Genomic DNA, 12,174 nt, shown 5'->3' on the forward strand with positions numbered 1-12,174 from the left:
AGCCTCCAGGAAGAGGACACCAATGGGTGACATACAAGTGGACCTAAAGCCCGAGTGGCAATTGTTCTGTAACCCCCAACCCCACCTCACCCCGTGGAGCCTGGAGAAGGCAGCTCTGAGGAAATGAGCCTCCAGTGCCTGGGGAATGTTGGGACTGGTTTTCCTGTCTGTCCTGGGTTGGAGTTTTGAGTCCTGGGTAAAGAAAACAAAATAAAACAGATAAGGAAGCTTTGGGCCCCTAACAGCTCTAACCGCCTGCGGAGGACGGGTGGCCCTGGAGGCTCAGGCCACCTTCCCCACCAGCCTTCTTATTTTGCCCATGCACGGTCTCCCCATACATTCGCTCCTAGGTTGTGCATCGGGCTAACTGTACAAGGACGTACAAGTAGCTGAGGACGACCCAATCTTATGTATTTACAAAGAAGCAGGTCTCAATTCTGGATTTAATGTGACATCTCCACGATTCCAGGAAATCAGTCTCTCAACCACAATAAAGAGAAGTCAACAGACCCTGGTGTTGGTGTCCTGAATCTCTTTTAATGGTGTTGGGAAAAGGATAACATCTATCAGGGCTGCAGGCAGCTACCTAAAGAGTGTGCACAGGGACTCAGGAGGGTACCCCAGGACGATGTCTAAAGAAACTGGGTGGAACCTCAGGGGGATGTCTACAGGGACAGGGTGGTTCTTAAGGACAGCATAGACAGTTACATAAGATGGTGTTTCTAAAAACCACAAAATACTAATGAAAGAAATTTAAAGAGCCTAGTTAAGCACACACACACACACACACACACACACACACACACACACACACACACACATCCTGGGGCTCTACACGGAAGGATTAGAGCGGCAGGTATCTCTGACTCTCCCTAGAGTGATCCAGATACCACTTAGCACGGAGCTCATGAACAGCAGGATTCCTCTGTAGCTCTTTACAAGCGAACTCAAGACTATGCCAAACTGTAAAGCAGGTAAGGTAGCCATAACAAACAGGAAGAAAGGAAAACCTAACTACCCCATTTTAAGGCGTACACCAACCCATAGCAATGGGGCCAGTGTGACACTGGTGATCTGATAACAGAAACCAAAGGCGTATAGACAGGCAGATCAGAGGAGACAGGCCAGAAACTAAGGCCATAATACACGACTGATTCCGTTTGTCAGAGTGCAAAGCAAACCTGGGGAGGAAAGAATGGCTTTTATCAGTGAGTGGATTTGCAGCAAGAGGCCACCTAGATGCGGCCAGCAAACCACCTCTCTACGTTAGCCACACACCTTACAGGGGGGGACAGTGTACCACACATTGCACAGGAAGCAGACAGAGGCACAGAGGTGTGTTGAGCACTGTTGGGAAAGGTCTCCTCTGTATGTCACTCTCTCAGCTCTTTACCCTGCCCCCTGTCCTTTCATGGGGCCCTATCTGCCCGTCTGATTTAAAACTGGGTATCTGGAGCTGGAGAGATGGCTCAGTGGCTAAGAGCACTGGCTGCACTTGCAGAGGACCTGGGTTCAATCCCCAGCACCCACATGGTGGCTCACAACCTTCTCTAGTTTCAGGAGACCTGCTACCCTCTTCTGAGTTCCATGGGCACCGGGAACATATGTGGTGCACAGCCGTACATAGAGACAAGCGCTCAGATATGGAAAATCACAAAAATAATTCTGCCTCTGCTTTATTTTTCCCAGGATTCTCATTGTCATGTGACATCCATGTGGTATGATGTGACATACATATGGTATCATGTGACCTGCATGTGATATCATGGGATGTGCATATGACATCATGTGACATGTATGTGGTATCATGTGGCGTACATGTGGTATTCTAGTTCTCGGTGTCCTATATTTCTACTCTAGAATGTCTTCCTAAGGGCCACTACGTCTCCAACACCTAGAAAGATGGGTTTACTAACTGTTCAACAAATGCTCATTATCAGAAAGAAACCATGAGCCTCACAGCCGTGGGGTTGTGGCACAGGGGCTCCCAGGCAGCGGCTAAGATGTACATATCCTGTGGCATAAAGTAATGCACTTATGGAGTGCCAGCTAAATGTGGCTGGGACAGAGAGATGGCTCAGTGGTTAAGACGGCTTGCTGAGGACATGGTCTCAATCCAGCACCCACATAGCAGCTCAACCACCTTAACTCCAGTTTCAGGGGACCCTGTGCCCTCTTCTGGCCTTTGTGGGCGCCTCAGTTGTGTAGAACACACACATGCACACATAAAGGCAAACATCTATGCACACAAAATTAAAAAAAAACAGACAAGTTTTATTTGTTAAGAAGCGGTGCCTTGCACCTGTGATCCCAGCACTCGGGCTGAGAGAAGAGAGTCAGATGGTGGGTTCCAGGCTAGTCTGGGCTATGGTCTCAGTTAGGTTTACTATTGCAGTGACCGGACACCATGACCAAAGCAAGTTGGGGAGGAAAGGCTTCAACTTTCACATCACTGCTCATCATTGAAGGAAGTCAGGACGGGAACTCAAACAGGGCAGGAATCCAGAAGCAGGAGCTGATGCAGAGGCCATGGAGGGGTGCTGCTTACTGGCTTGCTCTGCCTGCATTCTTATAGAACCCAGGACCACCAGCCCAGGAGTGACCACACCCACAATGGGCTGGGCCATCCCCCATCAATCACTAATTAAGGAAGTACCTCACCGGCTTGCCTAGACCCCAATATCTTACGGAGGCCTTTTCTCAATTGAGGCTCCCTGCTCTCTGATGACTTGAGCTTATATCAAGCTAATATCAAAACAGTCAGCATAGCCGCATAGCAGGGCCCCATCATAGCAACCAAACAGAAACTCGAGAGATGTGCAGCAGAGCGTCCTTTTATAACAATGTGTGCAAGAGTACGTGTTTATGAATGAGTGTGTGTATGTCTATGAACAGGAGTCTCTCTCTCTCTCTCTCTCTCTCTCTCTCTCTGTGTGTGTGTGTGTGTGTGTGTTTGAGAGAGAGAGAGAGAGAGAGAGAGAGAGAGAGAGAGAGAGAGAGAGAGAGAGAAAGGGAGTTAGGGAGAGAAAGTTAGTTAGTTAGATGGGATATTTTCATTCCATAATCTTTCATTCTGCATACATGTTGACAATATGTTGTCTTATACTAAATGAAGCTATTTCCTCTTGGGGACAGCTCCTCCTCTCTTTAGTTGAAACCGTAGCATGCTGAAGCTCCACGCTTCAACAGGGAGAGCACATTCTGTCCCTCTCACAGCCACAAACTACCAAAAAGGAAGGAATCCAGTGCTGCTCTGTTCAGCATAAGAGCTTTGCACACAGTGACTCCTAACGCACTGCTCCCCGTTGGCTCAGAGGTCACAGGCTTGTCCAAGGTCATCCTTGTGCCCACAGCGCCTGAACACCCTTTCCCTCATCTGGCTCTCATCACAGAACATTGCGACTCTCTGGCATCTGTCCTACTCCATGACAGGCCCTGAAGATGGAAAACCTCTTTCAGCATGAGGCTGAGACAGGAGGTACCTAGCAGGGCAGGCTTAATAACTCTACAGGAGAGGAAGCAGGCCCTGACACCTGAGAGGGGCTCCCCCAAGACCCTTCTTGAGGAGAAGGCGCCTCACGGAACTCCGGCTGAAAAGCACAAGCTGGGCTCTAACTTGGAAACAGATGAGGCCCCCCACCTCCTCCCAATCTGTAGCATATGCCTGTGAAAATATAAATCTTGTAAGTGCAGATATTATAGGTGCATATTTCATTACCATCGGCATCGCGGATTTATAATTTAGTGACGTGTAAAAATTTATAAAGGCACAACTAGTGGTTGGTTAATGACAGCTGGCCTGGCAGCCCGGGCTTGGAGGATCTTTCATGTCAGCGACGTCTGGCCTGGAACAGAATGCCACATGCATAAAACAGGTGACAGAAAGAGGAGAAACGGGCTTGGCTTGACAACAACTGCGAAGCTGGGAGCACAAAGTTTGTCCCCACTGCTGTCACGCACAGTGAGCTGCTGCTCCAAGGGGGAGAAGTGATGCCCCCTGTGGGAGGGGCTTAGCGGCATGAACCAGATGCTCATGAGCTTGGTGCCAAGTGCAAGACTTTCTCACAGAGGATGACTAAGGCGGGGAACCAGGATGAAAACGTGATCAGTGCCATTGTCATACGGACAAGTGAATCATTTTATCATCATGGAAGCAGAAAACTCCGGTCTTTCCCAGTGTGAATCCTAAAATGGCCGCCACTCGAGGGGCGGCACCCTCAGAGCCGTAGCTGCAAAGGGCCCAATACAGGTCCTGGAAGTTTAGCCCTAAAGCCATGGATCTGGTCTCACAAGTCTTCAACCCTGTGCGCTAGAGCACAGGAGACTGGCCCACGGGCCTGGGAAAGCCCACAACCCATTCTGGAGCTCGGCACATCTTGGCCCTGGGTGGGGCTCTGCAATGGAGGCCTCCACTGAAGAGGAGGAGCTAGCCTGGCAGCTCCGAGGCCAAGCTGCCCTTATTAAAGCAGACCAGAGAGGAAGGCACCCATACCCCAGTGTCCTCTGCACCGCCCCCACCCCCAGAGCCCATCATACCTACCCCTCTCTCAAAAGAAGGCAGGGGGACACCGGCATTTCTTGGCCTATCTGTGCTATGGGTGATGGGGAGGGACCTTCTTGAAGATGTCATATCTATCCTTGGACATGCACCAGATTCTATACACCACCTGTGGGTCAAGCAGTACCAGAACCTTCCCTTTGCTAGGAGGGACTCATCTGAGACGCCCCACGGTCATCCACTAGACCCCTTGATTAAGCATTCATCTGTTTTCTTTCACTCAGCACAATTAAAGTGGGTGCATATTTTCAAACTATCACTCTCAGCACGTCCAATTGCACTATGAATTTACAAAAAAGAATAATTAAAACCCACACTTCTCCTAACAACACAGAGTAAGGCAATTGCCAGACACTTTTAATGAGCAATTTATGTCATTTAAAAAGTCAGGCCCTCTGTAAAGAACACTTCTCATTCCAGGTGCCTTGTTGTACTTTGGGCCCGAGGACAGCCCCTGTTGAGGTGGCTCCTTGGTAACCCCAACTCGTATATCCGTACTCCCAAATAATGGTGTGGAAGGCTCCCTGCAAGCACTCAGGCTGTGGCTCCTATCGGAAGGCACATTTAACATGGGCACGCATAAAGAATGGTGGGTAATTGCCGCTTGAATCCAATGTGTGCTGTATCTCATCTATGATACGCAATTTAAAAGCGATATTCTAGCAAGAGGACTTTATGACTTGCTGTCGTGATAAATAAAAGTTTATGGCATAATGGAATTAATATTTACTTTGAGTGCAACGCGGTCTAGTCAAATAAAGTTGCTTGGGAATCACTTTGGACCAAGAGAGAGCATGAACATGTCACCCACTGATGACAGAACCCCGGTCCGCTTGTCTCCTCTTACTGTTGGCTAATCGTTCACAATCTTCGGCTGCTTCGGACCCAATGCTATAAACTATTATTGTAGTTAGAGGTACTGATTTGCTGATGCAGTCAATGTGGAAGGTTTCTGTGGAGTTGAGCAGCCACAGCAGAGTGGACTAAGAGAAGAGAAAAAATGAGGGAAGGAGAGGGCACGTGGCATCCTCCAGGCTTGGACGCCGGAAGCCAGCTCTGGCCATGTGAGTTGCTCTGGTGCGGCTGCTTCCTGAAGGGAGTCATAGGGCGCGCAGTCTCTAGCTGTATTGTGAAGAGAGTCTTTAAAAGAGAATTTAAGCTCAGATGGAAATCACACAGTGGCTGCCTCATTCCGAAGTAAATATATAACAGGTATTTGAAAAAAAAAAGTTATTCCAAATTATGATGGCTGGAGGTACGAGAACAGTCAGTCCAAGTCTCAATGATCTTAAGAGAATTGCCATCAAGGGTGCTGTAAAGTGAGCGGAAGTGAACTGCCTGGGAGCGTCAGGACCCCTCGCCACACGGCGCCATGGGGTTCCTTCTAAGACCCCGGGACTAAATTCTTGCCTATTATTTTTTGTTATTTACTTCCCTGTAGAGCCCCCACAGTAAAACAGGGTCTGCCCTGACCCAGAGGAGGCGTCAAAAGCAAAATGAGAAAATAAGGAAGAAGGCTTGGTAGCCAGCAGGGTGGGGACATCTCAGGGCCTCCCTCTGCCTGGTCTGAGAACCCCGGCTCCTGTCCCATTTTGGAGCTGGGCACTGCTGCTTAATGCAGCCAGGGAGGAGATGGAGATGGAGGTGGAGGGCTTTGGTGGAAGATTCCAGGCAAACGAGCCCCACCACACCAGCTGTTGACTCTGGGGAGCTGCAGGCTCCAGTATTGGAAAGAGTTCTGAGTCACATGGCAGCAGGAGGCAAATTGCCCAGACCATAAACAAGTGGGAGAATTCCAACGAAAGCAGGGATTAGTGGGGCAGGCTGGACCCTCCCTCGGCATATCTCCGACTGAGTCATAGAGGCAAGAGATTGCGGATGGCGGTTGGCAGGTGGCAGACGGCGGCGCGGCCTGGGGAAGGCACGGAGTGCGGCGCGGAGGCGAAGATGGTTTCAATCACATTTTCCGCATACTGAGTACCTTTTACGTAAAGCACGGGAGTTACTGCATCATGTACTGCTGAACCATGAAGGAGCAGTGCCTTCCCAAGGTACTGGTGATGGAAGTCGTGCTCTTGAAGCTGGAGAAAGGCACTAGCGTAGACAGATTTCCAGGAAGGAGGGTCGCAACAACCGGCAGAGAGCACTATGGGTCACCTCTCAATCCCCAGTATTCAGCCAGAAGAAACAATCATTGTGTCTAAGAGCAGGAAACGTATTTCTCAGGACCTCAGGGGCCTTAATGGGACCAATAGGGACTACAGAATGAAGGAAGGTGGGGAATTAAAGCACACGTGAGAGAGGCCAGGACACCATGCATCTCTGGGGGAGCCTGAGACTGGGGTACAGCCTAGCGGTTGCACCAGGCACCCTTCTTTCTTGACTCCTATCCTGTTTCTCTTAGGAGGAGCCCACCGGCGCACATGGCCTCATAGTGCGCCATCGCAGGACTTCCCTGAGAGTTCCTGTGAATCTTTCCTTGAGAATTCCCTGGAATGTAACTGAAGAATCTATCAGGCTTCGTTCATTTTGGTCATGAAGCGTTTCCACTGGTTTCATTTCGACGGGAAGCCCTGCATCACATCCCAAGACAACACGCACATGCACACACACCCCCACACGTGCTCAGAGAGACACACAGAGAGACAGAGACAGACAGAGGTGCTCTAGCTGCAGCCAGGACTGGTGTCTTCTGTGCCACATCCTACGAAACACACACAGGGACACACACACACATAAACGGGGTTGGGGGTAAGGGTAAGGGGACAGAGGGTAAGGGAGAGGGGAAGGGGAAGGGAGAGGGACAGGGAGAGGAACAGGGAGAGGGAGAGAGACAGAGAGGCTCCATCTGCAGCAAGGACTGGTGTAGTAACAGCCTTGCCTCTGCAGACAACCACAGAAGTCAAAGTCCCATGCGGATGCTATTATCAGACAACATACTCTTCAGGCTCTGCGCCTGTGAGAGAGAAAATGCAGGGTAAGCCCCGGGTTTGCCCAGGTGTCTGAACCATTCCATGGGAGGTGAAGCCCAGTAGCCTCCCTGATCTCAGAAAAAATAAAAATCAAAGTTGGGGGGTGGTCATTGCTGATTTGGGCTCTATAGAGAGGGATGAACATAGGGGGATTCACAGAGATGGATGGCCTGGAGGTCCCCATGGCCTGGAGGTCCCTGGGAGACTCTTGGCGGAAGACAGAGCTGCCCACATGCAGAGTGACCCAACCTGAGCATGGGTAGAGATGAGGACCTTTGAATTCCCGCCTATCTAGAATTAGAAAATCTCTGTGTACATAAGGTGATCACTTAAGACTCCGGACAGGACAAGCCTTGAGATCAAGGACCACAAACCACAATAATGGCCAGAAATCTACCAGAGGCAAAATAAAATAAAGACCCAGCCCAAATCTGTCCTGATGGCGAGGATCTGCCGGTAATTACCGTCACTTAACTTTGGTTGGAGTAACCGACTCCACGTCCTTTTGGAAAACAGACGCCCTACAGGCTGCCTCCCAGAGCAGCTCTCCCGGCCATGCACCACGTGCACAGGTTGAATTGATCTATGGATTTCTTCATGGAGGTCAAAAGGGGGCTTTCTGATGGGGAGGGGATTTGAGTTTGAAAAGTTAGGACCTTTCTGGCAAGGGACTCATTGGTTTGCGGTTCCGGAGAGGTGGCTTAGTGGTTTGAAGCATGCACTTGTAGAGGACGCACTTCAGTTCTGGTGCCCACATCAGAAGGCTGACAATGACCTGTAATTCTAGCTCTACGAGATCTAATTATACTCTCCCAGAAGCCAAATCCAGAGAGACAGACGAGGTGGAAGGAAGGCTTAGCTATGACATGCTTCTGATGGGAGTGGTTCAGAGGGAAGCGATTACCAACAGGAAAAAGAAATCTTTAAAACAAAGACCCCGGGATGACGGGAGTTTGGTTAGCCTATGCTACCTGTGAGCACTGAGGGCACCTGCACCTGTGTGCACACCCATGCACAAACACACACGAAAAAGCAGAGAGTGAAGGAAAGGCCATTCAGAGACTGCCCCACCTGGGGATCCAGCCCATATGCATACAGCCACCAAACCCAGACAATATTGGCGATGCCAAGAGGTGCATGCTGACAGGAGCCTGATATAGCTGTCTCCTGAGAGGCTCTGCCAGAGCCTGACAAATACGGAGGCGGACTCTCGCAGCCAACCATTGAACTGAGAACAGGGTCCCCATTGGAGGAGTTAGAGAAAGGACAGAAGGAGCTGAAGGGGTTTGCAACTCCTTAAGGACAATACCAACCAACCAGAACTTTCAGGGACTAAACCACCATCCAAAGAGTTCACGTGGACAGACCCATGGCTCCAGCTGCACATGTAGCAGAGGAAGTCCTTGTTGGGCACTAATGGGAGAAGAAGCTCTTGGTCCTGCCAAGGCTCGATGCCCCAGTATAGTGGAATGTCAGGGCGGGGAGTTGGGAAAGGGTGGGTGGATGGGTAGGGGAACACCCTCATAGAAGAAGGTGGGATGGGATAGGAGGGTTTATGGATGGCAAACCGGAAAAGGGGATAACATTTGAAATGTTAATAAACCAAAATTATCCAATAAAAATAAATAAAAACAAATATTCTTTAAAAAAATCTTCCTAAAGGGTTGTTTTTTCAGTGCTGGTGCTGAGACCTGGGGCCCTGGACTTTCTAGGCAAGCATCCTGCCCATTAAACTTTCTGAGTCTACAGTTTCATACATTTCTTTTTCCAGGTGGTCTTTCCCCCTATCCCCCTCAGGCATTGTCATTGGAAGTTTGGTTCAGACAACCCTCCCTTCACCTTGGCAGTCTCTCTGAACTTGGCTTCTGAGTGACAGTCCCCTGGTTTTCACACACACACACACACACACACACACACACACACACACCACTTAAGCCCCGGTGTCTCTATTTCTCTTGCCAGCTATCCATTTCTTCCAGCATGCTAAATGCTTTCTGTGCGAGCCTGGGTCCTCAGCCGTTTTCTCTCCTTCCTACTCTTTCTTTTGGCAGTCATCTGTGATCGATGACTTCAAGCATCTGCCTCTCTGGTCTGAATGCTCCCTTGAGCCTCAGACCTGGAGAGTCCATCGGCAATCCAATTTCTATCCTTGGATGTCACTGGTACAATGGCCCAAAGAATGTCTTCCTTTCCCATAATTACACCCTGCTAATGGTTCCACTGCTCACCCTGTTTCTTACCTCCCTAGCTTCAGAATCATCTCTGATGTGTCCTCCTCCCTTAAGACCAAACCCGGGTTCCTTTAAACAATAATTTCTTCATTTTATATATGTGCATAATGTATGTGCACCACGTGCATGCCTGGTACCTTCAGAGGCTCTCGGTTTCTGAGAACTTTGCAGTGTTCAGCCTTAGCCTCAACTCCCATGCGTTGCACAGAGATGGGAGAGTGCTCTCAGTGCCCTTCAATTTCCCTTTGTAAAGCAGGCTTCCTGCAAGCCCTGAGCGTCCTCCCGTGGAGACGCTAGGAAGTTTGGGGTCTCACTTGCCTTTTCTCATCCTTACACTGATCTTCAGAAGGATGTGCTGCAAGAGGCCACATGTGGCAAGGGACCAAGGGTGGCATTCAGTGGACAGCAACTGAAGTTCTCAGTCCAAGAGCCTGGGAAATGGAATCGTCCCATCAACTGTGGGAAGGAGGCTTGGGAAAGACCCCACTCTCCTGTGCTGATGATGTCTCTGCTCATTTCTAAGCCCCAGCAAGCAGAGACTCTGACATAACAAGGACTCCACAGATATTCTTTGAATTGATGATCGACTTCACAGAGCGGGCTTGATCTGGGTGCTCACAAAATGGAGACTCTCTGGAAGCAGCCCGGAATGCTCTTCTCAATCCATACTCTGTATCTCACAGTGGCAGCCACTTTCCAGCCGCCTTTTTCAGCTTGTATTTGAGGTGTTTCTATCACCCTCCCAGATCTGCAGGCATCACTGCTCAAACCCAAAGAGAGACACAGCAGGCCTCCCCTGAGGAGGACTGAGTGAAGAGGCAGGCACTGACAGGTCACAGATGGGCATGCGAGGTGGGAGACCGTTGCGATGGTAGCTCCATCACACTCCGACCATGCATGTGGGCAAGGTAACATCCTGTACTGTGGCTTCAGGCCAGGTCCTGCTCTGTACTGTGAGTACTGCCTTGTCTAGATTGCCAAGCCACAGGGAGTAGGCGACATTCAGACTCCGGTTTTATAGACCAGAAGCCAAGGCTGAAAGCTCAGGGAATGCAGGGAGAATAACAGAAAGTGGATCCACAGAAGGTCTCTAGGTCAGCAAACTGCAAAAAAAGCCCATTTGTATTTATTGCTGTGCTGTTTGCAGCAATAAGCTTAGATGCCCACCAACTGATGAATAGATATACAAAACACACTATGTGTACACAGTGGAATTTTATACAGCAATAAGGCAAAATGAATCATGACGTTTGCAGGAATATGTGTGGAACTGGGAATTGTGTTAAGCAACAGAAGCCAGGCTTGGAAAATCGTACACCATGTTTTCTCTCATACGAAATTGTGTGTGTGTGTGTGTGTGTGTGTGTGTGTGTGTGTGTGTGTGTAAAGTAGTATCTCTTCCATGGGAGAAGAGATGAGGTGGTAAGGGAAGAGGGGAGGGGATAAAAAGAGGGTAATGGAGGATGTGATGTGACACCAAAGGGGAACACTTTTTATGGGGAGGAGGAGGAGGAGCAAGAAGGAGACGGGAAAGCAGAGTAAGGCAAAGAGAATTGGAATCACCTAACAAATGTATAGAATGCCACAGTGAGGCCCACCACTGTAAACAAACAAAAAGAGGATGGGGCTGCTGTTGGGATGCTGAGGTCAGCCTGCTGGCTGCTGAGGTCGGTCTGTGGGATGCTGAGGTCGGTCTGTGGGGTGCTGAGGTCAGCCTGCTGGCTGCTGAGGTCGGTGTGTGGGGTGCTGAGGTCGGTGTGTGGGGTGCTGAGGTCGGTGTGTGGGGTGCTGAGGTCGGTCTGCGGGGTGCTGAGGTCGGTGTGTGGGATGCTGAGGTCAGCCTGCTGGCTGCTGAGGTCGGTCTGTGGGATGCTGAGGTCGGTGTGTGGGGTGCTGAGGTCGGTGTGTGGGGTGCTGAGGTCGGTGTGTGGGATGCTGAGGTCAGCCTGCTGGCTGCTGAGGTCGGTCTGTGGGATGCTGAGGTCGGTGTGTGGGGTGCTGAGGTCGGTGTGTGGGGTGCTGAGGTCGGTCTGCGGGGTGCTGAGGTTGGTGTGTGGGATGCTGAGGTCAGCCTGCTGGCTGCTGAGGTCGGTCTGTGGGATGCTGAGGTCGGTGTGTGGGGTGCTGAGGTCGGTGTGCGGGGTGCTGAGGTCAGTCTGAGGGGTGCTGAGGTTGGTGTGCGGGGTGCTGAGGTCGGTCTGCGGGGTGCTGAGGTCGGTCTGTGGGGTGCTGAGGTCGGTCTGCGGGGTGCTGAGGTCGGTCTGCGGGGTGCTGAGGTCGGTCTGTGGGGTGCTGAGGTCGGTCTGTGGGATGCTGAGGTCGGTGTGTGGGGTGCTGAGGTCGGTCTGCGGGGTGCTGAGGTCGGTCTGTGGGGTGCTGAGGTCAGTCTGTGGGGTGCTGAGGTCGGTCTGTG

The 12,174-nt window shown here is 50.6% G+C and overlaps 1 protein-coding gene across 19 annotated transcripts in view; it reads right to left on the reverse strand.

Annotated features, from left to right (window-relative positions):
* Camta1 (calmodulin binding transcription activator 1) overlaps nt 1-12,174 on the reverse strand; it is an 847,864-nt gene that overhangs the window by 372,831 nt on the left and 462,859 nt on the right. The window lies entirely within an intron of this gene.

Source organism: Rattus norvegicus, chromosome 5 (genome assembly GCF_036323735.1).
Source record: "Rattus norvegicus strain BN/NHsdMcwi chromosome 5, GRCr8, whole genome shotgun sequence".
In the NCBI taxonomy this organism is placed as follows: domain Eukaryota; kingdom Metazoa; phylum Chordata; class Mammalia; order Rodentia; family Muridae; genus Rattus; species Rattus norvegicus.